Below are 25,118 nucleotides of genomic sequence, written 5' to 3' on the forward strand. Positions count from 1 at the left end.
CGGCACTACCACTGCACGGAGTGTGCAGTGTTATCAATGAACACGGCACTACCACTGCACACGAGCAATCGGCTGCTTAGTGAGTTACACGGCACGGTACGGAGCTATTAACGCGACACGAACCACAGCGTGTTCCCGGGGTACTCAACTACCTTAGTTTCTCAACTACCGGGATTACTCAACTCAATATTTAAAGAGGCGCAATGCACTGTGGTGAATACGAGACAGTGTTCCTTCATAAACAACATCACCAAACAGTCTTTAAAGAGCAGCATGCGGCACCGGGAGACGCAGATTGCCAACCCCTGAGCTATTCTATTCCTGCGCATGAGGGCAACATGTTCAGGAGCCATAAGCCAATGTCCGAGGTCTGCTGGTCACGACGAGAGGGCTTCAGGAGAAACTTCGTGTAGGGTTACTATTCCTACTCCGTTGAAGGAGCACAAACGACTGTGGTTCACAATATCGTGCATAGTTTGGGTTGCATGGTCACAATCACACTGTGGCTTGACTTTAATTTTCTATTGCGTCGTTTCACGTTGTACGATCTGTTCTGGATGACCACAGTCAAACACTGGAGAGTTTTAAATTTTCCATTTGTGCATCAGGTATCCGCATCTGCCATGTTTTGTGCAGATGCGGTTTAGGGGGACCATGATCTTCGTGGAATATCAAGCCCAGGGATCTTCTGCGTTGGGTTTTTCACAAGGTGTGTCAGTTCTATTGAACTTACACTGATCATGTCGACTCTCTGCAGTGGCAATGTGAAACTATTAAAATAAAAAGGGATACAATTTTTTAGAAGTTGATTCTTACACGTGCAATTCAATACATGAATTGTCAGCTTAATAATAAATATTAATCGAGTGAACCGATGTATCGCGCTGTTACTACTAACTAGCACAACTCTTTATTACGATCACAGCATGTACAAAGTAACATTTTAAGTAAAAATATGTCTTGGAGTAATGATGGTTTATTCAAACTGTGTGCAATATCAAGCAACTTCGGAATGATTTCTGAAGCACTGCTGCAATGTTTTGTGCACTGCGATACTAACGTGGCGATCCGAATTGGATTCCTAGCCATGGCTAACGTCAGTGGTGACTGATATCTGAACCAGTCCTGAACCTAATCCCCGCCACCTTCACCAAGCGTGGTAAAGTTTGGTGCAACAACCCCCATGACCAAAGCAACGTGGCGAGGCCTTCATCAGGCAGTGGACTGCCAGAGGGGTGTTACACAAACAATCATCAGTTTGTCTCGACAATCACTTGCCTTGAACATTGAATCCTTAAGTTACGTTACCAATGGCATATTGGTGTGGCTCACTGACCCTTTGATGTGAAAGATTAAAGAACCCCAAGTGTCTGTCGCCGACTCAACAATTTTGAGGAGCGACCCGTGGCGGTCAGGCAGATCACGAGGTGAGCAGAGGGGTGAGGAGGAGGGCACTTTGGAGGGGGCTGCCAAACTTCGAGTCGCGAGCACACAGCGCCGTCTCCTCGTACAAGACGGCGCATCGATGGGCACCGCCGCTGCTGCCACCGGGTTTGGCCTTCTGCGTCAGTTTTACCAGGTTGGCCATGGGGCCGTGCCCATGGATGCGGCAGGAATGCACGCCGTAGTGCTGCCCCACAGCGCAGTCCACGGCCGGCAGCTGCAGAGCACACAGCCAAGAACAGAGACCTGGAACCCTCTCTCTTTCGTTTGGAGGCGGCCGAGTTGCTAGCAGCCCTTTTCCACTGGCGCATCCGATCCGTGCCAGCTCGTAGCACCCCCACGGAACGGGTGGTTTTCCATTGGCTATTTGCTGTGCCGATATAAAATCAAACTGTAATACGTCGCCCTTACAAGACCTCTCAAAATGGACCAGGAGCCAAACAGGTCCAGTGGTGGTGCTAATAATAAAGTGTCCATTGCGTACGACGTGAACAGCGTTAATGTGACTGCACAAATTTATGGAAACATGGCCGAGTGGTGGTTCTCGGTTCAAGCCCAGCATCCGCCCTGGTTAATGTTGCCGGTTTATTCACCATAAACAAAGAGATCTGTTTCACAATGTATGATAAAAATCCTGTGACGCTGTATAAAAAAAAAATAGAATTGGCCACGTGTAACCGCATCATGTTCCAAATTTGCTAAATCAGAAAAAATACTTGCAAATTACTTTATCGGGGAAAAACCATGTAGGAAACTCAAACATCGCTCCCGAATGGCAGACATGTCCATTCACAGGCCGGTAGTGCATGCACCACGTGCCAAATAGGAACAGCTGCCATTGGGGGGGGGGGGGGGTCCCCTCGGGTAGACTGCCGCAGAGCAATGGAATGGTTGAGATGAGACGTTGCTGTAAGGCGCTTTGAGTTGAAGAGTTTATTTCCGCGAGCGCCCTATATCTCCAAATCCTTATCCCCATCTCTGAGCCGCCCCTGTGGTCCCTACTGGGGCCCGAGTCTCACCGCTGCGGTGTCGAGGCTGCCGCACTGGTGGATGAACTCCATGCAGCTCGTCGCGCTTTGGGCAGAAGCTTCCCGCTGTGGCTCCAGATCCACCCAGGGCAGAGATCACAACCCCAGTCTCCTCCAACAGCTACTACAGACACAACAAATCCGTCAACACCGAGGCGACCGCAAGACAAACACCGGCTTGAAGCTAAACGATACGCATGGAGCTGCATCTCACAATGCAGTGCACGAAAACTGATTAAATATTACAGATTTAAGTTTGCAAACTAACACAAAATTCGTTCTCAATTTTAGTTTTCCAAATGCGCTATTGGCGTAATGTCAAGAGACAAATAAATCATCCATTGGTAAATCTCGCATAGCCGTGCAGGCCCTGTGTTATAAAATGCGGGGGGTGGCGTTTTATCTTGTACACAATAGGAGCCAACACTTTCACACGAAAGTCAAGCTGAAATTGTTATTCTCAGAGATGGAATTAGGAAAATGAAGTGCAAAACCCAAGTTTAATGAGACCGTAATATTGTGCAGTCGCTGGTGACTGGGCTCGGACGATCGACTTGATAAGACTTGAGACCTCGGTTTCAACCCAAGCGGTCAAAATCCAGATTCAAGCCCAGAATCTCATTATTGCCAATGCACCGCTTTGATCTCTGAGCCACCTGGCCACTTTGCATATATAGTGTTATCATATATTTTATCTGAATGTCACCGCTGTACACTCAATTTTAACGGTGATTTTCAAAATCTACATTTGGGATGTTTGCCAAATTCACAGATATTTTTTAAGAGTGACAAGAGAAAACCCATGCATCTTACGTGACACTTTGTTGTGCTCTGCATTGGTAGTGATTACATAACGCTTAAACGTATTCGAGTTATCGACAAATGAGTTTTAAGTTCGTAATAATAAACTAATATTACCCCGCACAATTTTGGAAACAAAGTTAACATTGAGCGCCACTCGGAGGTGGTAAGTACACTCAAACTTTGCACGGGCAGTGTCGTACACCTACTTGCTGTACTGCCTCTTACCAGCTGGAGGCGGGTGGGCTCACGCACGCCACGTACGCACCTGGGCGTTGCGATGGAGGATGTCTAAGAAGGAGCCGAGGCCCAAGCTGGGGAGGTCGCGCGAGTCAAAAGCTCGCCAAGCTGCTTCTCCACGCGTGATAGCGCGGGTAGGCTCAGGGGCTCTGCCATCTTACTTGCGTGCCTCAGCAGACGGACCAGATGCTCGGCTACCGCCTCTGCGAAGGAGACAAGCAATGCCATTGTAGGAGAGGACAACGATGCTGTAACTCGCTCCAATAGGCTCAACAACTGCAACTCTCTCTCTGCCCTCCCACCCCCACGTCTCATCTACGGCCTCCCGATAAGTTTCATCATCACTCTCCAGATGACTCAAAAAACAAGTTTAACACGAAGGCCTTCGCGACCAATATTATCCATAATAGAGATTTTTGGGTTAGGTCACGTAAATAGTGCATATTAACGCGTATTATTGAGTGCATGTTTACATGATGTAACCCAAAACTCTAGATGATGGACTCAAAAAACCACTGGCAGACTTCTCACACCCGTATGCAAGACGATATCGCCCCAATATTCGAATTGTTCAACTATCCCCCGAACCAGTCCAGGATAAATTTCAAGATCACACTCAGCATTTTGACGGTCCTCCGTGGTCTGATCCCTTATGTACAATACAAGAAACTACATTTTATTCAGATTGTGCTTTCGATATCGTGTCATGAGACGGAGTATCCACTCGGATCTCTCACGGAGCAGCGGAACCCGTCCTATTGGAGAATGGCCCACAGAAGAGAACATCACAAAGCTACCTCTGACATTGCTTCTAGTGACCTCTGGTCCACAGAGTAAAGGGAAGCACATTCCAACCCACTCTGAACGTGAGAGTAACGTCCGTCACATGAAAGTTGAGCCGATATTGGACTTGGTTAAATTAGCAAGAAAGTGTCATCACCCAGCACGTGCATCGATCGGTTGATCGTTAGTTTGTGGCATAGAGATCCGCAAAAAATAGATATCTTTGGATCATCCGTCATTTTAATTATCCGCAGCCATCCTCCACGTCATTAGCGCGGACAATCGAGAGTCTACTGTATATGCAAATTTGTCTCCTTACTCCCCGGAGGAGGCGGCGGTCTGGTGTCGGGAGTGCTGATGCTGCCGAGAAACGCGGCCGGTTTCTCCTTGACCACGAGGTCGCGAGGAGTCTCGAGGGAGCCACAGCACAGGGCCAACAGAAACAGCTTCCGGGCCAGCGTGTCCCCTTTCACCTGCCCCAGGAAGTCCTGCACACACTGTTGGTGGAGACAACAAAGGACCCAAACCACGTGCAGCCATATCACTCTGTTGGGAAAAATAGAGGGTGACACATGCATAGATGTCCTACCGATTTCAATGCCCCCCTTACTTTTGTCTCAATGTGTGACTGAATTTTGTGAAAGCGATGGCCCTAAATATTATAGAGAGTTAATTCAGTGGTAGAGCAAGTCATTGATACTGGTGGAAGTATCGACAGACTTGAAACGTATGGCGATTATCACTCATTAAATAATTCCGAGAACAAATGTATTTTGGAAAATCTTTGACAAATCTAAGCAGATGCATGATTTTTCTCGCGCGGTAATTTTGTTGCATTAAGTCCAGACGCCATGGCCCCACCTTCTTCAGCTTAATCACAAAGATGTCCTCGGCGTTCTGGAAGACCTGCAGCACCATCTCGGCCGCCGGCTGTCGTGAACTGTCGGCGAAGATCGGCGGTCGTCCCTGGCAAGGGGAACGACTCCAACAGGTATTTCTTGATCTTGTGTGGCCGGCCCTCCACCTCCTGCTTGATGTCGCACTCGATGCGAGCCAGCCCACGGTCCATCACCTCCCGCTCGCCTTTCTGGGCCTTGCCGATCACCTAAACAAACAACACAATGTTAGCAACTGTAGCGGCCACAGGTGCAGGGCAGTGCTGTAGTTGCGATGATGGAACACGTGATGGACGAGTGGTTCAACAGCGAATGCAAGGTGTGCTGCTAATGCACGATTGCAATCGAGAGATGGGATTGGTGGATCATCCTAGCAGCAGTGGCTTTTGGCAAGCCATCGAACAAAGACAGTCACCGCATCACTCGCTTTCAGATGGGCTTCTGCGGCCAACTGGAATGCTCTTCCTTCCGATATTAGGAAGCCATTGGAGCTATGCACTTTTAAATCTAGATTGAAAACAATTTCTTTAGAACTGCTTTTTGTGTTCAGTTTGTTGTCCTCCACACCTCCGATTAGCACAGTTGGCTACGTACAGTGCGAAAGAAGTTCAACATATATACATGTGGTTTTACCCAATCCAGTCATTTCTGAGTACTTGTTTGGATTTGCAAATTTTGATTCTGACGCCGGCACACATGTCCTCCTCATTCATTGATAACACGGGATTTTTTTTTTACACTACTTGTGAAGCATATAGAAATGCAGTTTTGGATAATACACCCGCAATATTAACTAGGGCGACTCCTGGGATCGAATCGCGAACCTCTGAAACAAGCGACAAATGCACAACCACTCGGGAAAGAAGATTTCTGTAAGGAGTGGTACAGTAAAATAGGCCTCAGCCTTCAATACGATATATATTAACATGATGTACTTACACGAGCAGTTACTTCAGTGCTCTTGTCACAGCACTGCACCCACAAAACTGAAGTCGTGTTGGAAGTCTGTCTCAGACTGCATGACAAAAGGATACACCACATTCACTTGACAGGGAGACAGGTGTGAAACTTGTGTGCCTGAGCAACTGAGGATAGCTCAGCATTGTGGCCGTGTAAGGCAAACGCAGGGGCGGGGGAATATTGGTAAAAGGATGATGCAGTGTCACTCTCAGGTGTGAACACAGCGACACGTACGTTGTGGCTGTGTGTCAGCAATTCCAGAATGCATTTAATTCTGAAAGTAAACCCCCTCAAGGGCAACAACAATACATACTTGAGGCAATCTTGATTTGAAGCTTTCGCGACTGCAGGAATCCAGACTCTTTGGTTCTTTCGGTAAAGTCACGTAAAATCGAGGAGGCCCCTTTCCTACCTTACAGTTACACGCTAATTTCTCACGTTAACATCACTAGCCCTGGCCACTTCTTTATGACCCATGGGCTACACACATTTCAAACCATTTAAAACAGTCTGCCTCAGCAGCACACCAAGGCTTTCCCACCTGATGACGGACGCTTGTGTTGCGCCCGAAACGTCGCGATTTATTTTATTTTATACCTACGTGACTTTACCGAAAGAACCAAAGAGTATAACTTGAGGCATCCAATGATAATACAATTCGCAGTCAACAAGCGACGCAATGCATACACACGTACACACACACACGCTCGTACACGCAGGCACGGCACGTACGGAAATGCCCAGAGGTATGCTGGTGATACCGATGCCCAGATCGTGAATATCCGGAGCCCCGTATCGTTCCATAAGATGCTTCAGCAAGTCCGGCACCTTGAAGCGTGCCATCACTCCTTTGCCTCGGGAGCTGCGGCTCTTGGCCACGAAGGTCCTAAACTCTGCCGCAAACAACAACAACAACACGAGCGGGTTACGCAGAGCGCATGCTAGGGGAGCAACGACGACGCATTGATTCGGACGTGATCATTCATCCTGAAGATCGCGATATGCACACCGGATCGCGTGCATAAGAATTTATGTTTTAGATTTGTATGCGTTGCGTGTCATTGTTTCATATTGTCCAACACCCACCCACTCCAGTCACTAGAGCCGGCTGTGTTCACGTTTTAAAACAAGGCGTTGAATCTAGAATTTATTCACGAGCCCTCAATCGCGATAATCGATTGATTCGCGACATGGGTGGCTGGGGTGGCGCGTATCGCTTCTGTTTATGTCTGCAAGGAATCACTTGCTGAGCCTTCGTATCATTTCAAATACCAAACAAATTCATGCATCAGTAGGACTGGGGCCTTGAAAAAGGGAAAACATCCGATAAGCGACGTTTCGGGCAATGACCCTTCTTCATATTGCATAGAAAGGCCAGAGAGATTGAGTGAACAATAAGAATTGGAAACTGCACTTCACAGCGATTACCGTGTTTCAAAAGCTATTAGGTAACCATTCATATGAACCTTATGGCGGCTCTTGCATAAACATTATATTATATATTATATAAACATTATATTATATATAATATAATGTAAACATTATATTATATATAATATATATTATATAAACATTATTTTATAATGTTAACATAAACTTTGCTCTTTTTCACCAATGGGTTTGAAGGGTGGTGGCAAGTGTTGTCTTGTTAAACTATGCCTTTAAAACTGAAAACTACTTACCTACAGTAGCTCTATTTAAATACACTATCGAAAACATAATTTACTCCCCTCTGTCAATCATCGTGTTTCTCAGTGTGGATTTGTGAACACACTTGTTAAACAATACATAAAATAGTACGCGTTTTCAATGCGCTGTTCATATTGTAAAATGTGTTTATACCAATGTGACTCTACAGCAGTTGCAGAGCCGCACTTTTATATAATTCAGGTCAAAGCTAGATAAACAGTGGAGGATAAACATCGCATGAAGGCGGGGCAATTGTTGTGCAATCATTTCAGGTCAAATTTACAGGTGCGTTTTATTCATGCCACACAGGTAGAGAGTTGAGAGTGAAACCTGGCCCACTGGCATCGTGAGTCATGGATCATGAGTCACCCGGACTTGTTGTGTTTGTTTATGGTTGCAATACAAGCCATCAAATCTGCACCACGAAGAGAGTTGATGAACAAGTAGGAGAGTGTGTAACTGGATTACATTCATGTGCACAGGCGTTTCACATGTGAATATAAAATAAATAAGGTCGACTCAAACGCCACTCTTTAGGATTTGGCACACTCAATAACATTTTATTTGATAAATTAAGATCAACAAACCATAATCAAATGGGTCATGCATCGATGTACCAATTGTGGTTACGGACTGCTTAAGAAGAAAATGATGAATGCAGATTCGAAGCGAGTTTAAACGTGAATCTACACCATTTAAATATATTTTAAACAACCCGTTGCAAACATGACAGTAATTTGAAATGTAGCACTGTACATCAGAACAATTTGAAAGACGTTAGAGATTTAAAACTGTCCAAAAATAAAGGGGGGAAATAAACATATTTTTACATAATGCAGGTTTTTTGGGTGAGACCACGTAAATATAAAAATATGTCGGTAAACCCACCACCACCCGACACAGCCAATTAGTAAGGTTTGTCACTTAAACAGAACATGCCAATTCGTTACTAGTACAGCACACCGGTTGTGTGTTAGAGAGCAAAGCCACAACATTAACAATCTGAGTACGACGTTTCGCCAGTAATTACAACCAGCATCATCAGGAGGCAGCCAGATTTGTGGATTTTAAAATGTAGATTTATTTAAATTTAAATTTAAAAACATATAGAGAACTGGAACATTATTATTACAGAATTTGGTGGGACATATGACGAAAAGAGAGTGACTCCAGCTTAGCTTGCAAGAACTAAGAGACACAGTGTGGCCATGTGGCCTTAATGAGAGAGACTGACTCCAGCTTAGCTTGCACGAACTAAGAGACACAGTGTGGCCACGTGGCCTTAATGAGAGAGACTGACTCCAGCTTAGCTTGCAAGAACTAAGAGACACAGTGTGGCCATGTGGCCTTAATGAGAGAGACTGACTCCAGCTTAGCTTGCAAGAACTAAGAGACACAGTGTGGCCATGTGGCCTTAATGAGAGAGACTGACTCAAGCTTAGCTTGCAAGAATTAAGAGACACAGTGTGGCCATGTGGCCTTAATGAGAGAGACTGACTCCAGCTTAGCTTGCAAGAACTAAGAGACACAGTGTGGCCATGTGGCCTTAATGAGAGAGACTGACTCCAGCTTAGCTTGCAAGAACTAAGAGACACAGTGTGGCCATGTGGTCTTAATGAGAGAGACTCACTCCAGCTTAGCTTGCAAGAACTAAGAGACACAGTGTGGCCATGTGGCCTTAATGAGAGAGACTGACTCCAGCTTAGCTTGCAAGAACTAAGAGACACAGTGTGGCCATGTGGTCTTAATGAGAGAGACTCACTCCAGCTTAGCTTGCAAGAACTAAGAGACACTGTGTGGCCATGTGGCCTTAATGAGAGAGACTGACTCCAGCTTAGCTTGCAAGAACTAAGAGACACAGTGTGGCCATGTGGCCTTAATGAGAGAGACTGACTCAAGCTTAGCTTGCAAGAACTAAGAGACACTGTGTGGCCATGTGGCCTTAATGAGAGAGACTCACTCCAGCTTAGCTTGCAAGAACTAAGAGACACACTGTGGCCATGTGGCCTTAATGAGAGAGACTGACTCCAGCTTAGCTTGCAAGAACTAAGAGACACAGTGTGGCCATGTGGCCTTAATGAGAGAGACTGACTCCAGCTTAGCTTGCAAGAACTAAGAGACACAGTGTGGCCATGTGGCCTTAATGAGAGAGACTGACTCCAGCTTAGCTTGCAAGAACTAAGAGACACTGTGTGGCCATGTGGCCTTAATGAGAGAGACTGACTCCAGCTTAGCTTGCAAGAACTAAGAGACTCAGTGTGGCCATGTGGCCTTAATGAGAGAGACTGACTCCAGCTTAGTTTGCAAGAACTAAGAGACACACTGTGGCTCAGAAAGCGCGTTGTGACGGAGCGCATTTCGCATTGTGCGAGAAGCGTTCCCTAAATTAAAGAAAACGCGTTGTAGTGAAAACGCGTTATCGTGTGAACACGCGGGACAGACCCAGGTGTTGTGGGTTAACTCCCCGAGATAAACTCTCTTCCAACTTTGTGTTTTATACGCCCGGCGCTCCGCCAATAATTGTTGTTGTGAGCGTCGCTCCTCTGCCCTCTGTTGTTCATGGAGGGAGACTGCACCCTAGTGCCCAGTATCATCCTCCGCGAGCCTCTTCAAAATGCTGATCTTGACACCGCTGGAAGCAGTCATCGGCCTTGACCTCACCCCACAACAGTGCAATTTTAACAGCTCAACATCAAAACACAATGATGGGTCGCTTGCATCAATCGCACAACATCCCAGCATTGACTCTCAGCTGTTACTTGTGTAGAGGGGGTCAAGTGTGTAACCATGATTGCCCTAATCCTGCAACTCGTGCTGTGTAATATTTTCCTTGCCATATTACCTGTGACACACATAATGAGGACAACCGGTAAGTCAAATGAAACCAGAGGTGGGAAACCTGTACTTTAAAATATTATTAATAGCAGGCAATTTGAACACGACTTTTAGAAACACCGATGCAGCTCTACACGTGCCACATTGTCCAGAAATTCAGTTGATACTAATAGGGTTTATTTGCCAGTATTGTACATTATTTAAATTACATTTGTTTGGGCGGCAGGGTGGTGCAGTGGTCACGCCCGTACATGACATCTTCTGAAGGACTGCCTGGCTTCGCTTTCCTCATTCTGGTCCCTTTCTCTGTATGGGTTTACTCCCATGGCAAAACAACAACATACAATGTAACTGGTACTAGCCAAACATCCAAATTACTCCTGCGAAAAGTTGGCAGGCCCCTCCTGAAAAAGAGTCTTGAGACTCAGTGAGGCTTTCCCAGGGAAACAAGCCTATTAACAACATTGTTTCACTGCATGTGAAAAATAAAGATTTTCAGTATTAAATCTCAGTGGCTGTTTTCATTGAAACATCAAGTTACGTTCAAGAGATAATTGTAACTGGCACACATAATTCCTTCACTTTGGCGCGAGGAACTACAGACGAGGGACAGCAGCAGTCAAATGGTGAGCAGCTGTCAACAAATCCCCCCCACCACTCCTGCCCATGCTCTGTTGTCCTCTTTACATAAAGATGTTATCGGACAATTAAAGAGAGTTTGTACCCTTCGGTTGTTTAGGTAAAGTCGCGTAGGTAGAACAAATAATAATGGATCACGACGTTTCGATCGCCACACAAGCAATCGACGATTTTTTTTTAAATTAGTTTTTTCTACCTACGTGACTTCACCGAAAGAACCAAAGAGTAAGGATTCCTGCAGTCACGACAGCTTCAAATCAAGATTAATGAGTGTTTACATGTGGGAGGAAATCGGAGCACCTGGAGAAATCCAAGCAAATGCTCTATCACAAATCTACAGATGGAACAAGCGGAGTCCACATTATTCCACACCGCCTTCTCTACCTCCTTGACGACCAAGGGGTGGGAGTTGTCGCAACATTTTTGTAATCCACCAACCCTCACCTCCACGCAGTCGAGGATTACAGGCATACATAGCCACCACAACCACCCGGCTAAAGTAGCTGTAATGCACATCTAAAATTCTACAAAAGTTGATGGGGCAAAGGTTGTAGGTCAATTGGTTTGATTTCTATGCACATTTAGATTCGCATTCGGCCGCCAATGGAACAGGTGGAGTGCAAAAGCAAAGTGGATGTACTGATTGTATCTTCATTGCGGGACTCATCCAGCAGTGGATTGACATGGGCTTCAGGTATCCACGTGTGGACGGGCAATAAACACTGGGGCCACCAGGCGGTAAATGTTTGCCGGTGCACATTGACATCGGCTCACACGTCACTGGCCCCAGGCAGCCCCCAGCCACTGGCGTGCAACACAGCGAAGGGAATCTCCCACCAATGAGGACCACGCACAACCCAGGGTGCAGTCCTATAACTTGGACTCGCAAACACAACAAAACCCATAGCCGCCAACCCACACGGTTTACCCGTATTCTGTTGGGGGAAAGTGAGTTGTCAGGTCCATACGGCACACGGCCGTTTCAATACGGGCAACATTTTTGTTAAGTTTATTTGTGTGTTTCTCCCTTGTCATGGGACTTATAAGGGGCACGGGGTGACCAACAAGGTCTGAATTGTTCTGTAATAAGGTAGGCACTGATGAGGGGTTGGCAGCGATGTAAACCCCACACAATACAAAACGCCAAACGGCCAGTAACAACAAAAAATAATAATACATAACTGTCCAATGAGTAATTAGATAATTAAGATCAAAGAAACGCGTTCCTTAAATTGATCAAGTTTATTGTTGCAAGAGTTTGGGAAAACAGGAAGACCGGGTGTGGCTTCCAGAGTGGAGCAGTGCAAACTGATAAATCTGAAAAGAAGAGTGAGGTGACCTGCATGGTGGTGAGCGGGTGGGTGAGTAAATGGGTGAGTGTTTGAGTAAACGAGTGGAGGAGTGTGTGATAGGGTGATTGAGTCAGTGACCGGATGAGTGGGTGACTGGATGCGTGGGTGATTAGATGAGTGGGTGATTGAGTGGGTGACTAAATGAGTGGGTGACTAGATGAGTGGGTTACTGGATGAGTGGGTGATAGGGTGATTTAATTAGTGACTAGATGAGTATGTGATAGGGTGATTGAGTGGGTGACTGGATTAGTGGATGAGTGGGTTATAGGGTGATTGCGTGGATGACTGGATGAGTGGGTGACTGGATGCGTGGCTGATTTGATGAGTGGGTGATAGGGTGATTGAGTGGGTGACTGAATGAGTGGGTGACTGGATGAGTGGGTGACTGAATGAGTGGGTGACTGGATGAGTGGTTAACTGGATGAGTGGGTGATAGGGTGATTGAGTTAGTGACTGGATGAGTTAGTGACTGGATGAATGTGTGATAGGGCGATTGAGTTAGTGACTGGATGAGTGGGTGACCGAGTTGTTTAGTTGAGTGCGTTGTTGTGAACTGCAGTGAGGAGCGGTGGTTGAACGCGGAGTGGATGAGACGAAGCGGTCAAAGTGTCTGGTAGACCAAGTCCCTTAACGTGGGTGGAGGGGGGAATCAACGAGGGGAAGTTCACTGCAACATTCATCATGGTGGTGCTAGTAGTCGCAGCGAAAAAAAGTGATACAGGGCTGACTGAATGAAGGTTGAGGCGAAGATGCAAGGTGGTGTAGAGGAGGCGAAGAGGAGGGTAGAGGAGGTGAGGTGGTGAGGAGGCGTAGAGGAGGGTGCCCCGCTCTTGGCGTTGATCTTGGTGAACACGTGTCCGCGCCCCATCTCGTAGCTCTGCCCGGTGCTGATGCAGCCTCCACCGGCCGCAGGGCCCAGCGGCCTTGCCGAGTCCGTGCCCAGCTCCGCTCTGAGCAAGCTCTCTATTGCACGCTGTCTGCTCGCAGCGACAAACACAACGTTAAACTCCCCCCCCCCCCCGTCCCGTGTGGCCTCTAACACAGGGGTCCTCAACCCCCGGGTTGCAAGAGCACTTGCTTCAAGTACATTAAAACCCACTTTTTGGTGTAGATATGTAGATGACACTTTGGTTGTTTGGCGACATGGTAAGGATACACTTAATGAATGAATGTCTAAATCATCTCAATTCACAAAAAAACGGCCATCCAGTTCACCATGGAAATGGAGGTGAATAACACACTCCCTTTCCTGGATATTTTGCTCGGACGAGGCCTAAATGGTAAAGTAACACACACAGCGTTTACCGAAAGGGAACACATACTGATGCCTATCTGAATGCAGATTGGTATCATCACCCCGCACAGAAATCCTTTCTCAACAAGATGCTCATACATCTGGCTAAAACAGTGTCAGATGGTCAAAGTCTGAGGAGAGAGATTAAACATGTCAAAGAAACGCTACGATTGAATGTCTACAATAATGCTCAAATTAACAGAGCAGTGAATGCTAAACCAAGATCAAACAGCAATACTGCTGAATCAGGTTATTAAACAATTAAAATACCATATATCGTGGGAGTAACTGACAAATTAGCTAGTAGTCGCAGCCAAAAAAAAAGTGATACATTAATGACAGGGCTGAATGAATGAAGGTTGAGGCAAGGATGCAAGGTGGTGTAGAGGAGGCGAAGAGGAGGGTAGAGGAGGTGAGGTGGTGAGGTGTTGAGGTGGCGTGGTGAGGAGGTGAGGTGGCGTGGTGAGGAGGTGAGGTGGCGTGGTGAGGAGGTGAGGTGGCGTGGTGAGGTGGCGTGGTGAGGAGGCGTAGAGGAGGCGAGGAGAAGGGTAGAGGAGGTGAGGTGGTGAGGAGGCGTAGAGGAGGCATAGAGGAGGGTGCCCCGCTCTTGGCGTTGATCTTGGTGAACACGTGTCCGTGCCCCGTCTCGTAGCTCTGCCCGGTGCTGATGCAGCCTCCACCGGCCGAAGCGCCCAGCGTCCTCGCCGAGTCCGTGCCCAGCTCCGCTCTGAGCAAGCTCTCCATTGCGCGCTATCTGCTCGCAGCAACAGACACAACGATAAACTTCCCCCCCCCCCCCCCCCCGGTTCCGTGTGGCTTCTAAATACTTATTTCCTTTGGAGAGATGATTTATGGAACGATAAATCGGACGATTTATCGTCCGATTTATCGTCCGATTTATCTGGGGAGAGAGATTGAACATGTCAAAGAAACGCTACGATTGAATGTCTACAATAATGCTCAAATAATTAACAGCAATGAATGCTAAACCAAGATCGAACAGCAATACTGCTAAATCAGGTTATTAAACAATTAAAATACCATATATCGTGGGAGTAATTGAGAAATTAGCTCGAGTTTTGGAAAAGCAAAAAGCTAAACATCTAAGTAAGATTTGGCACGGTACACAAAATTCAAAAAATAGTATTTTGTACTTAAGATGAATTGCCTAAGTTGTCAACGGATGGTGTGTATCGGATTAATGGCTTATGTGGCAGATGTTATATTGGACAGATGGGATGTAACATTAGCGTAAGACTAAAGGAACACCAAATACATATTAAACACTCTCAAACATAACTGTCGGAAGTTGCAGTACATGCTTGCCAACAAGAACACTTCATGTATTTTGATAACGATGAAGTGTTGTGTAAAACTCATTATTACTGGCCAAGACTAATTCGAGAATCCATTGAAACTGAGAAAATTTGTATTATTTTAACCTCTCTGACAGCTACAGGCTTAGTGCGGCCTGGAAGCGTATTATTAAGTAATTGTGATTGTAAGATGAGGAGATGAAGGCAGAAGAAGACGTGGGGCGATGTGGTGATGCGGTCGAACGTGGTGGCCCGAGGAGCGGAGGGAGAGATGGCGCGGGACGGGGCGGTGTGGAGAAGGTGGCAAGGACGGCGGACCCCACGTGAGTGGAACAAACGCGTGGAGGAAGAAGACATCTTACATTTATCATTACTTATAGAGGAAGCATACTAATTAAATTATTACTAATCAATTATATAATTTCAATAATCCCCCCCCCCCCCCCCGCCTCTGATTTCTGCACCTGATGGGTTCAGTGATGACATCGCCTTTCTCTATTTAAGAAAGGAAGCAGGTGGATGGCTTCACTATTCTGGCAAATCGCCCGATGATGCTGGATGTAATTACCAGCGAAACGTCGTACTCATATTGTGGATTTACTCTCGAAAACACCGGTGGGCTGAAGTAGTAACTAAGTGGAGTTTTGTTTACGTGACAAATTCCTTACTAATTGGCTGTGTCAGGTGGTGGAGGATTATGACGCATTTATACTTACACGATCTAACCCAAAAACCTTTGTTATGAAATTAGGACAAATTATTAAATATATTGTATATTAGAAAATACAGCAATTGACTAAAAATATACAGCAATAGATGTAACCTCGCAGCAGTGAACGTGACGAAAGTTCATCATGGAAATGTCTGCTGCACAAAACCTTGAGTTCATCGCCCCACACGTGGTACCTCAGGATGAAATAAATCATCAGGGAGTTCTCCGTGAGCATCGTGCGCGCTCCAAATCCAGAGTTGAGCCGGGGTCTCGGCACCCAGCCAGCCGCCTTCTCTTCTTGGGGCAGTCGGAGTCCAGCGCGCTATCGAAGGGCACGTGGTGAACGCTCAGGACGTGTCTCTCGAGCTTCGACTTCTGCGTCGCTCCGTACGAGCAGTCACTGCACGGGAAGGGCTTTTCCTCTGGAACACAAGACATCCACCGTTGAGCACACACACGCGCTAATACATAATTTATTCATCACCATGCAGTGGATGCCATAGCATCACTATGTATATGGGACGTTTTTATCAATCACGGTTGCTGACCTCAGGCCCGATTAGCACGGTTGGCTACGTATGGTACTAAAGAAGTTCAACATACGTACAAATAGTAGAAAAGCAAGATACTGATTTCCTGAAGAATACCAGAAGAACACATTTTTGGGGCTTATTTTGAAGCCCCAACATTTTGCACTTCTTCGTGTGGTTGATGTTGATGCAGGGCAACAACTATAATTTAACACTGAGGTGGTTGAGCCAGATTATTCCCTGACAGCTCATTAATTACACAATAATTACCTGCAACAGAATGAGTAAATGTGCATGGAAGTTAGGTGTTAGTACAATGAAGAGGAAATTCCCATTGTGGAAATGACTCGGTCTATACATTCAAAAATGTTCCCCAAATTTACCCATTTGTTTAAATAAAATTTACCCCGGTTAAGAAATTGATACTTTTTGGAATTTGTCAAGCAATGTATTTTGCTTAGTTTCCTTCCAATGGTGCTATTGGCTCCATGTCATGAGATGAAGTATCCCTGTGCAACTCTCACACAGCAGTGAACCACCTCATGTAAGAGAACAGCTCGTGGAAGGAGATATCATTGCACTACTCATGACATCCCTTCGTGACCGTTTTTTATCCACTAGGAGGTTATTGCAATTTCCTACACATCACGCGACATCAGAAGTGTTTGCTGGAAGAAGTGTTTTGTAACTGGATAAGACCATCAATGAGAAGCCAGTTTAATCAAGGCTCCGTGACTGAAACCCAGAGTTTCACGGTTTAACCCAACATCCGAGCAGCACCACATCAGATTTCTAGACTCCTCAGCGCAGGCATACAGATATGGTCAACATATGCGTACATTAACTAATTTGTGAAATTATGAATTACATCCAAATGAAATGTAGTGTGTGCATTACTAGGACGTACCTAAAGGTGCCAGGTTGGGTTCATCCACCTTGGGGATGCTCTGCTCCACGCAGCCTCCTGCTTCCGTGCAGTCCATCCTCTTGATGTCCGAATTCTGGCTGTTGCTACTGCTGCAATTGGTGACGCTGGTGGTGGTCTTCTTTCTTTTAATGGACCTAGGTCTACTTCGCTTTTTCTTCTTCTTCTTCTTCTGCTGCAAGGCCATCAACACTTCCATGCTCGTAATAGGATCGAGAGCAGCGAATGGTTTATTCTCACTGACTGGTGAAGCAGTTTGTTGATGTGGAACTAGGCCAAAGAATTCAGGAAAATTGGATTTCATGTCATTTATCTTAACGCCGCTATCTTTTGTCGAAGAATAATCATGTTCAGGCTTCGGTCTGTACAAGAACTGTGCGTGAAGACTTTCATGAGTTTTCAGGATTTCAATAGGACATAAAAATCCGCAGACTGAGCACATCTCATAGGGCGACGGTGGATTCAACACCGCATTGGCAAAACTGCCGTTATTCACCAAGCCTGGTGCACCCTTTATCATGTAATCCTTCTCATGGGTCTTCAAATGCCTTTTTAATTTTCCTAGCTGATCAAACCTTTGTCCGCATATGCCGCACCATTGATCACGGGTCTCCTTATGCGTTCTTACGTGGGCTTCTAGGCACCATGCCAGCTGGAATTTTTTCCCACAGACGTCACAAGAGATAAGTTTTTTCGTTCTTGTAATTCTACCGGATTGAGGTGGGGTTGAGATGGGTGCTGGTGAAGTGCCATCAATGGTGAAGGCAATTCTCCCAGCACCACCTTGACTCGCAGCAGAGTTGCTCTCGCACATCTGAAACAAAAGACAAAGGTCACGCGCATGACACCCGTGTCACGAGTGTACTCACAAAGGCATAATTAAGGTGACATAAGATTCATATATACTACAACTCATTATACCAGAACTCCACAATATTGCAGTTCCTATCATGTACGATTTTACTCCTCTTATCCACCCAAATAAGATTTTGTTTAACAACAATGACGAACTACCTCCATTTTCCTAATGTTACCCACCAAATAGGCCTTTCTGTATGTACACACCAACAATATAATGATGGCACCACACGTTCAGTCCACTATTCACAACACTCTGACTTGCATTCTCCATATAAGACTGTAACATCATTTCTGTACGAGGGCCCGTCAAAAAGTTTTGATAATGGACACTTTTTTTTACAAACAACTACGTAAAATAGTCTTCAATAAAAGTACAGTATAGTACTATTAATGGCACTTATAACTGAACGTCATTATCTCTCATGCTAATTATTACAATGTTAACTAGTTACCCAGGAAAGCTTCATTGAGTCTAAGTACTGCATTTTCAGAAAGGTCCCATTGCATTGAGACGTTTGTGTGAGTGGAACCCAGAGAGACCCCACCTTGCATATGGGGAAATAACACAACTTCACACAGATGGATTCAACCCACAAGCTCAAAGCATGCCTTGTTCAACAAAGTATTCAGTGTAATGTTTAATATAATTTATTGGGTAATATATAGTATCGTAATTGTATAGTCAATATACAGCAGTGTGGTATACAGTAGGGTTGGTAAAATAATACAGTGTAATATTATTATAATCTAAGGTATAGGGTAGTGTATAGTAACGCAGCGTATAATTCAATGTTGGGGTCTGTCTATGGCAGTTTATAATAAAACATTATTTGGAGGCATATTATAATAATTTTTGCGACATAGAAGTGTAATGTATAATGACTTATTGTTAGTAGCTCAGCTTAGTGGAGATTATATTTATTTTATCATGTTTTATTTTTATTATTTTATTATTTCCCTTCTACGTGACTTTACCGAAAGAACCAAGAAGATGAATCCATGCAGTCACGAAAGCTTTAAATCGAAATGTATTCAAATCAAGTTGTTTTATTTTTACCACAGTACTTTATGGAATCCTGAAGAATAAATGCATTTTTATAAGTATTAAACTATACTTGAAGATGTGTGAGAATGTAATTCTGCAGATGCAAGCACAGGCAAACTCGTATCTGCATGTACAAGTTTCTGGCCCTCCTCACTTCACCAAACCCGCATTGACCGGCATGGTGAAGTATGGTTAAACAACTCCCACGAACGACATGGTGTGGGGGAGGCCTCTATCAAAACGCTGGATCGACAAAGGGCTGATACATGTCACGGCATTGTACGTTAAGATCGTTCTCTAGTCAGCACAAGCCGTCTATGTGGACAATAGAGGGCACGACACACGTGTACACGATGTTTGTGTGCGTATATTCAGCGTGTGTATCACGTCATAATTATATAAGGTCGCGATTATGCTCAAAACGAACCAAATGTATAACATCACGAATAACTTTGGAGGTCTCCAGAGCCTGAACAATATTTGAAGTAGACACTGACCCTTGTCACGAGTTCTTATGAACTATAAACTAAACTATAAACTATTTTTATTTAACCAGGTAAGGCCCACTGAGCTATATAACTCTTACCAGAAGCGACCTGGACACAAATGATAGCTCAACGAAAGTGGCTTATCATGTGGACATTTATAGCAGTCAAGTACTCTAAACTCACGTTTCTAAATGTGGAGGGGAAAACCGAAGGACCAGGAGAAGAATCTACGCGACCACAGGGGAAAAAAATAAACAAATACAGAGCAGGCGTCAGGGTCTCGATGGAACCTCCACGCTGCTGTAAGCCTAGCGAGGTAGTTAACATCTCGACACCGCGGCGCCCCTTATTAAAGCTTAGCCATGTCTAGCAAGGTTATTGACTCATTTGACTCGACTCACGGCACCACAAGTAATGTATTAAACAAATAAAACAATAATAAAGTAGAGAGGCGCTACTTACATTTAACAATGTTGTTGTTAACTTTAAAAGGAGCGCGCTTCTGTCTGGCTTGCAGTCCGGCGATCGCGGTCTCCACTTCCTGGATAAGCCACGCCCGTCGCGGCTATGCCCCGCCCACTGTCGTGCAAGCCACGCCCCTGCGGATCGGGCCAAGCTCATCCCACGGTGAAAGCCCCACAATCGGAATCTTTATTTACAGACAGTCCTCGACTTACGAACGCCCAAATTACAAACAGCCGCCCTTCAGAACCAACTGGCATGAAATATAAATTATTTTATATCGCCTGAAAACGCGAACTCGCGCTTGTGAGTGAGTGCGCGTGCGTGAGTGTGAGCAGGGGGCACAGGTGGTGCATCAGCCAGTCATCTCAGTCATCTCAGTCAGTCGACCCGTGGCACCACCTGGATCTGCCCCGTGACCTCCTGCCAGCGGGCGTTCGACACTTCACGTGGCCTCAAGGTGCACATGGCCTGGCACAAGCGTCGTGGTGACGTCACCGCCACTTAGTGGCGAATGGCGGTTGTTGTTGTTGTTGTGAGACAGTGAGAGAGTGTGAGGTCGACTCAGCCTCAGATGAGTTCCTGGTGAGGAGTGGAGTGAACACCGCTACTGGGGGAGACAAAGGCGACCGTGGAGGAGAATCCTCCAGGTGCTCACTGATACACTCACCAACTTTACCTCACCAATGACACCTCACCCACCTCACCACCCCAATTACACCTCACCAATCACACCACACTCACCTCACTCACCAAACACCAACTCCACTCACCGCACAAATGGCACTCATCACACCTACTACACTCATCTCACCCACTACATTCACCACACCAACCACTACATTCACCACACCAACCACTACATTCACCACACCAACCACTACATTCACCACACCAACCACTACATTCACCACACCAACCACTACATTCACCACACCAACCACTACATTCACCACACAACCCACTACATTCACTACACCAACCACTACATTCACCACACCAACCACTACATTCACCACACCACCCACTACATTCACCACACCAACCACACAGTCACCATACTGACTGCACCCATCTCATCCACTGCACCAACCTCACTCATCTCACCAATCAAAACTCATCTCAACGACCGCAATTCACCACATTACATGCTGCCATCTACATCAGTGGCCAGCAGATGGCAGCATCTACAGGCCACATTCTTGGCCAGTCGATGGCAGCATGGAACGGAGGTTACCGAGCAATCTATAAACGTACGATATTTATTTTGGCTCTCTACGAGGCGTGAGATCTCAGGTAGGTCTGGTTACTCACACGTACACATTATTTGCTGAGGAATTGGCAAGACATCCCAAGCAGAATCCTAAAAATTAGAGACTCAACAAGGCATCTGTGGATGAAGTCAGGCCCGTGTCTGTCTGCTCGATTATTTCATATCTGTCAACCCCTTATCAGGGCCGAGCTTATCACAGACCAATTCATACTTTATTGGTCACCCCGTGCCCTTATAAATCTCAACGTAGTGAAAACGCGTTATCGTGTGAACACGCGGGACAGACCCAGGTGTTGTGGGTTACCTCCCCGAGATAAACTTTCTTCCAACTTTGTCTTTTATACGCCCGGCGCTCCGCCAATTATTGTTGTGAGCGTCGCTCCTCTGCCCTCTGTTGTTCATGGAGGGAGACTGCACCCCAGTGCCCAGTATCATCCTCCGCGAGCCTCTTCAAAATGCTGATCTTGACACCGCTGGAAGCAGTTATCGGCCTTGACCTCACCTCACAACAGTGCAATTTTAACAGCTCAACATCAAAACACAATGATGTGTCGCTTGCACCAATCGCACAACATCCCAGCATTGACTCTCAGCTGTTACTTGTGTAGAGGGGGTCACGTGTGTCACCATAATTGCCCTAATCCTACAACTCGTGCTGCATAATATTTTCCTTGCCATATTACCTGTGACACACATAATGAGGACAACCGGTAAGTCAAATGAAACCAGAGGTGAGAAACCTGTTCTTTATAATATTTTTAGTAAGCAATTTGAACACGACTTTTAGAAACACCGATGCAGCTATACACGTGCCACATTGTCCACAAATTCAGTTGATACTAATAGGGTTTATTTGCCAGTATTGTACATTATTTAAATTACATTTGTTTGGGCGGCAGGGTGGTGCAGTGGTCACGCCCGTGCATGACATCTTCTGAAGGACTGCCTGGCTTCGCTTTCCTCATTCTGGTCCCTTTCTCTGTATGGGTTTACTCCCACAGTAAAACAACAACATACAATGTAACTGGTACTAGCCAAACATCCAAATTACTCCTGCGAAAAGTTGTCAGGCCCCTCCTGAACAAGAGTCTTGAGACTCAGTGAGATTGCTTGTGTGGCGATCGAAACGTCGTGATCCATTATTATTTTTTCTACCTACGTGACTTTACCGAAAGAACCAAAGAGTAAGGATTCCTGCAGTCACGAAAGCTTCAAATCAAGATTAATGAGTGTTTACATGTGGGAGGAAATCGGAGCACCTGGAGAAATCCAAGCAAATGGGGGGCCAACGCTCTATCACAAATCTACAGATGGAACAGGCGGAGTCCACATTATTCGACACCGCCTTCTCTACCTCCTTGACGACCAAGGGGTGGGAGTTGTCGCAACATTTTTGTGATCCACCAACCCTCACCTCCACGTAGTCGTGGATTACAGGCATACAAAGCCACCACAACCATCCGGCTAAAGTAGCTGTAATGCACATCTAAAATTCTACAAAAGTTGATGGGGCAAATGTCGTAGGTCAATTGGTTTGATTTCTATGCGCATTAACCAGCCTCTAACGTATGCACATTTAGATTCGCATTTGGCCGCCAATGGAACAGGTGGTGTCCAAAAGCAAAGTGGATGTACTGATTGTATCTTCATTGCGGGACTCATCCAGCAGTGGATTGACGTGGGTTTCAGGTATCCACGTGGAGACGGGCAATAAACACTGGGGCCACCTGGCGGTAAATGTTTGCCGGTGCACATTGGGACCGGCTTACACGTCACTAGCCCCAGGCAGCCCCCAGCCACTGGCGTGCAACACAGCGAAGGGAATCTCCCATCAATGAGAACCACGCACAACCCAGGGTGCAGTCCTATAACTTGGACTCGCAAACACAACAAAACCCATAGCCGCCAACCCACACGGTTTACCCGTATTCTGTTGGGGGAAAGTGAGTTGTCAGGTCCATACGGCAGACGGCCGTTTCAATACGGGCAACATTTTTGTTAAGTTTATTTGTGTGTTTCTCCCTTGTCATGAGACTTATAAGGGGCACGGGGTGACCAACAAGGTCTGAATTGTTCTGTAATAAGGTAGGCACTGATGAGGGGTTGACAGCGATGCAAACCCCACACAATACAAAACGCCAAACGGCCAGTAACAATAAAAAATAATAATACATAACTGTCCAATGAGTAATTAGATAATTAAGATCAAAGAAACGCGTTCCTTAAATTGATCAAGTTTATTGTTGCAAGAGTTTGGGAAAACAGGAAGACCGGGAGTGGATTCCAGAGTGGAGCAGTGCAAACTGATAAATCTGAAAAGAAGAGTGAGGTGACCTGCATGGTGGTGAGTGGGTGGGTGAGTAAATGGGTGAGTGTTTGAGTAAACGAGTGGAGGAGTGTGTGATAGGGTGATTGAGTCAGTGACCGGATGAGTGGGTGACTGGATGCGTGGGTGACTGAATGCGTGGGTGATTAGATGAGTGAGTGATTGAGTGGGTGACTAAATGAGTGGGTGACTAGATGAGTGGGTGACTGGATGAGTGGGTGATAGGGTGATTTAATTAGTGACTAGATGAGTATGTGATAGGGTGATTGAGTGGGTGACTGGATGAGTGGGTTATAGGGTGATTGCGTGGATGACTGGATGAGTGGGTGACTGGATGCGTGGCTGATTTGATGAGTGGGTGATAGGGTGATTGAGTGGATGACTGAATGAGTGGGTGACTGGATGAGTGGGTGACTGAATGAGTGGGTGACTGAATGAGTGGGTGACTGGATGAGTGGTTAACTGGATGAGTGGGTGATAGGGTGATTGAATTAGTGACGAGATGAGTGTGTGATAGGGTGATTGAGTTAGTGACTGGATGAGTTAGTGACTGGATGAATGTGTGATAGGGTGATTGGGTTAGTGACTGGATGAGTGGGTGACCGAGTTGTTTAGTTGAGTGCGTTGTTGTGAACTGCAGTGAGGCGCGGTGGTTGAACGCGGAGTGGATGAGACGAAGCGATCAAAGTGTCTGGTAGACCGAGTCCCTTAACGTGGGTGGAGGGGGGAATCAACGAGGGGAAGTTCACTGCAACATTCACCACGGTGGTGCTAGTAGTCGCAGCGAAAAAAAGTGATACAGGGCTGACTGAATGAAGGTTGAGGCCAGGATGCAAGGTGGTGTAGAGGAGGCGAAGAGGAGGGTAGAGGAGGTGAGGTGGTGAGGAGGCGTAGAGGAGGGTGCCCCGCTCTTGGCGTTGATCTTGGTGAACACGTGTCCGCGCCCCGTCTCGTAGCTCTGCCCGGTGCTGATGCAGCCTCCACCGGCCGCAGCGCCCAGCGGCCTCGCCGAGTCCGTGCACAGCTCCGCTCTGAGCAAGCTCTCCATTGCACGCTGTCTGCTCGCAGCGACAAACACAACGTTAAACTTCCCCACCCCCCCCCGTCCCGTGTGGCCTCTAACACAGGGGTCCTCAACCCCCGGGTTGCAAGAGCACTTGCTTCAAGTACATTAAAACCCACTTTTTGGTGTAGATATGTAGATGACACTTTGGTTGTCT

General features: G+C 46.2%; 1 long non-coding RNA gene across 1 annotated transcript in view; it reads right to left on the reverse strand.

Moving 5' to 3' along the window:
* Positions 1 to 25,118, reverse strand: part of LOC142924802 (uncharacterized) — a 410,191-nt gene that overhangs the window by 81,549 nt on the left and 303,524 nt on the right. The window contains exons 2-3 of the long non-coding RNA XR_012941871.1: positions 6,884 to 7,044; positions 6,131 to 6,206 (exon numbers count right to left, since the gene is read on the reverse strand). This is a non-coding gene — a long non-coding RNA (uncharacterized LOC142924802). The remainder of the gene's footprint in view (positions 1 to 6,130; positions 6,207 to 6,883; positions 7,045 to 25,118) is intronic.

Source organism: Petromyzon marinus, chromosome 17 (genome assembly GCF_048934315.1).
Source record: "Petromyzon marinus isolate PM22_M1 ecotype Great Lakes invasive population chromosome 17, UKy_Petmar_22M1.pri1.0, whole genome shotgun sequence".
Classification (NCBI taxonomy): domain Eukaryota; kingdom Metazoa; phylum Chordata; class Hyperoartia; order Petromyzontiformes; family Petromyzontidae; genus Petromyzon; species Petromyzon marinus.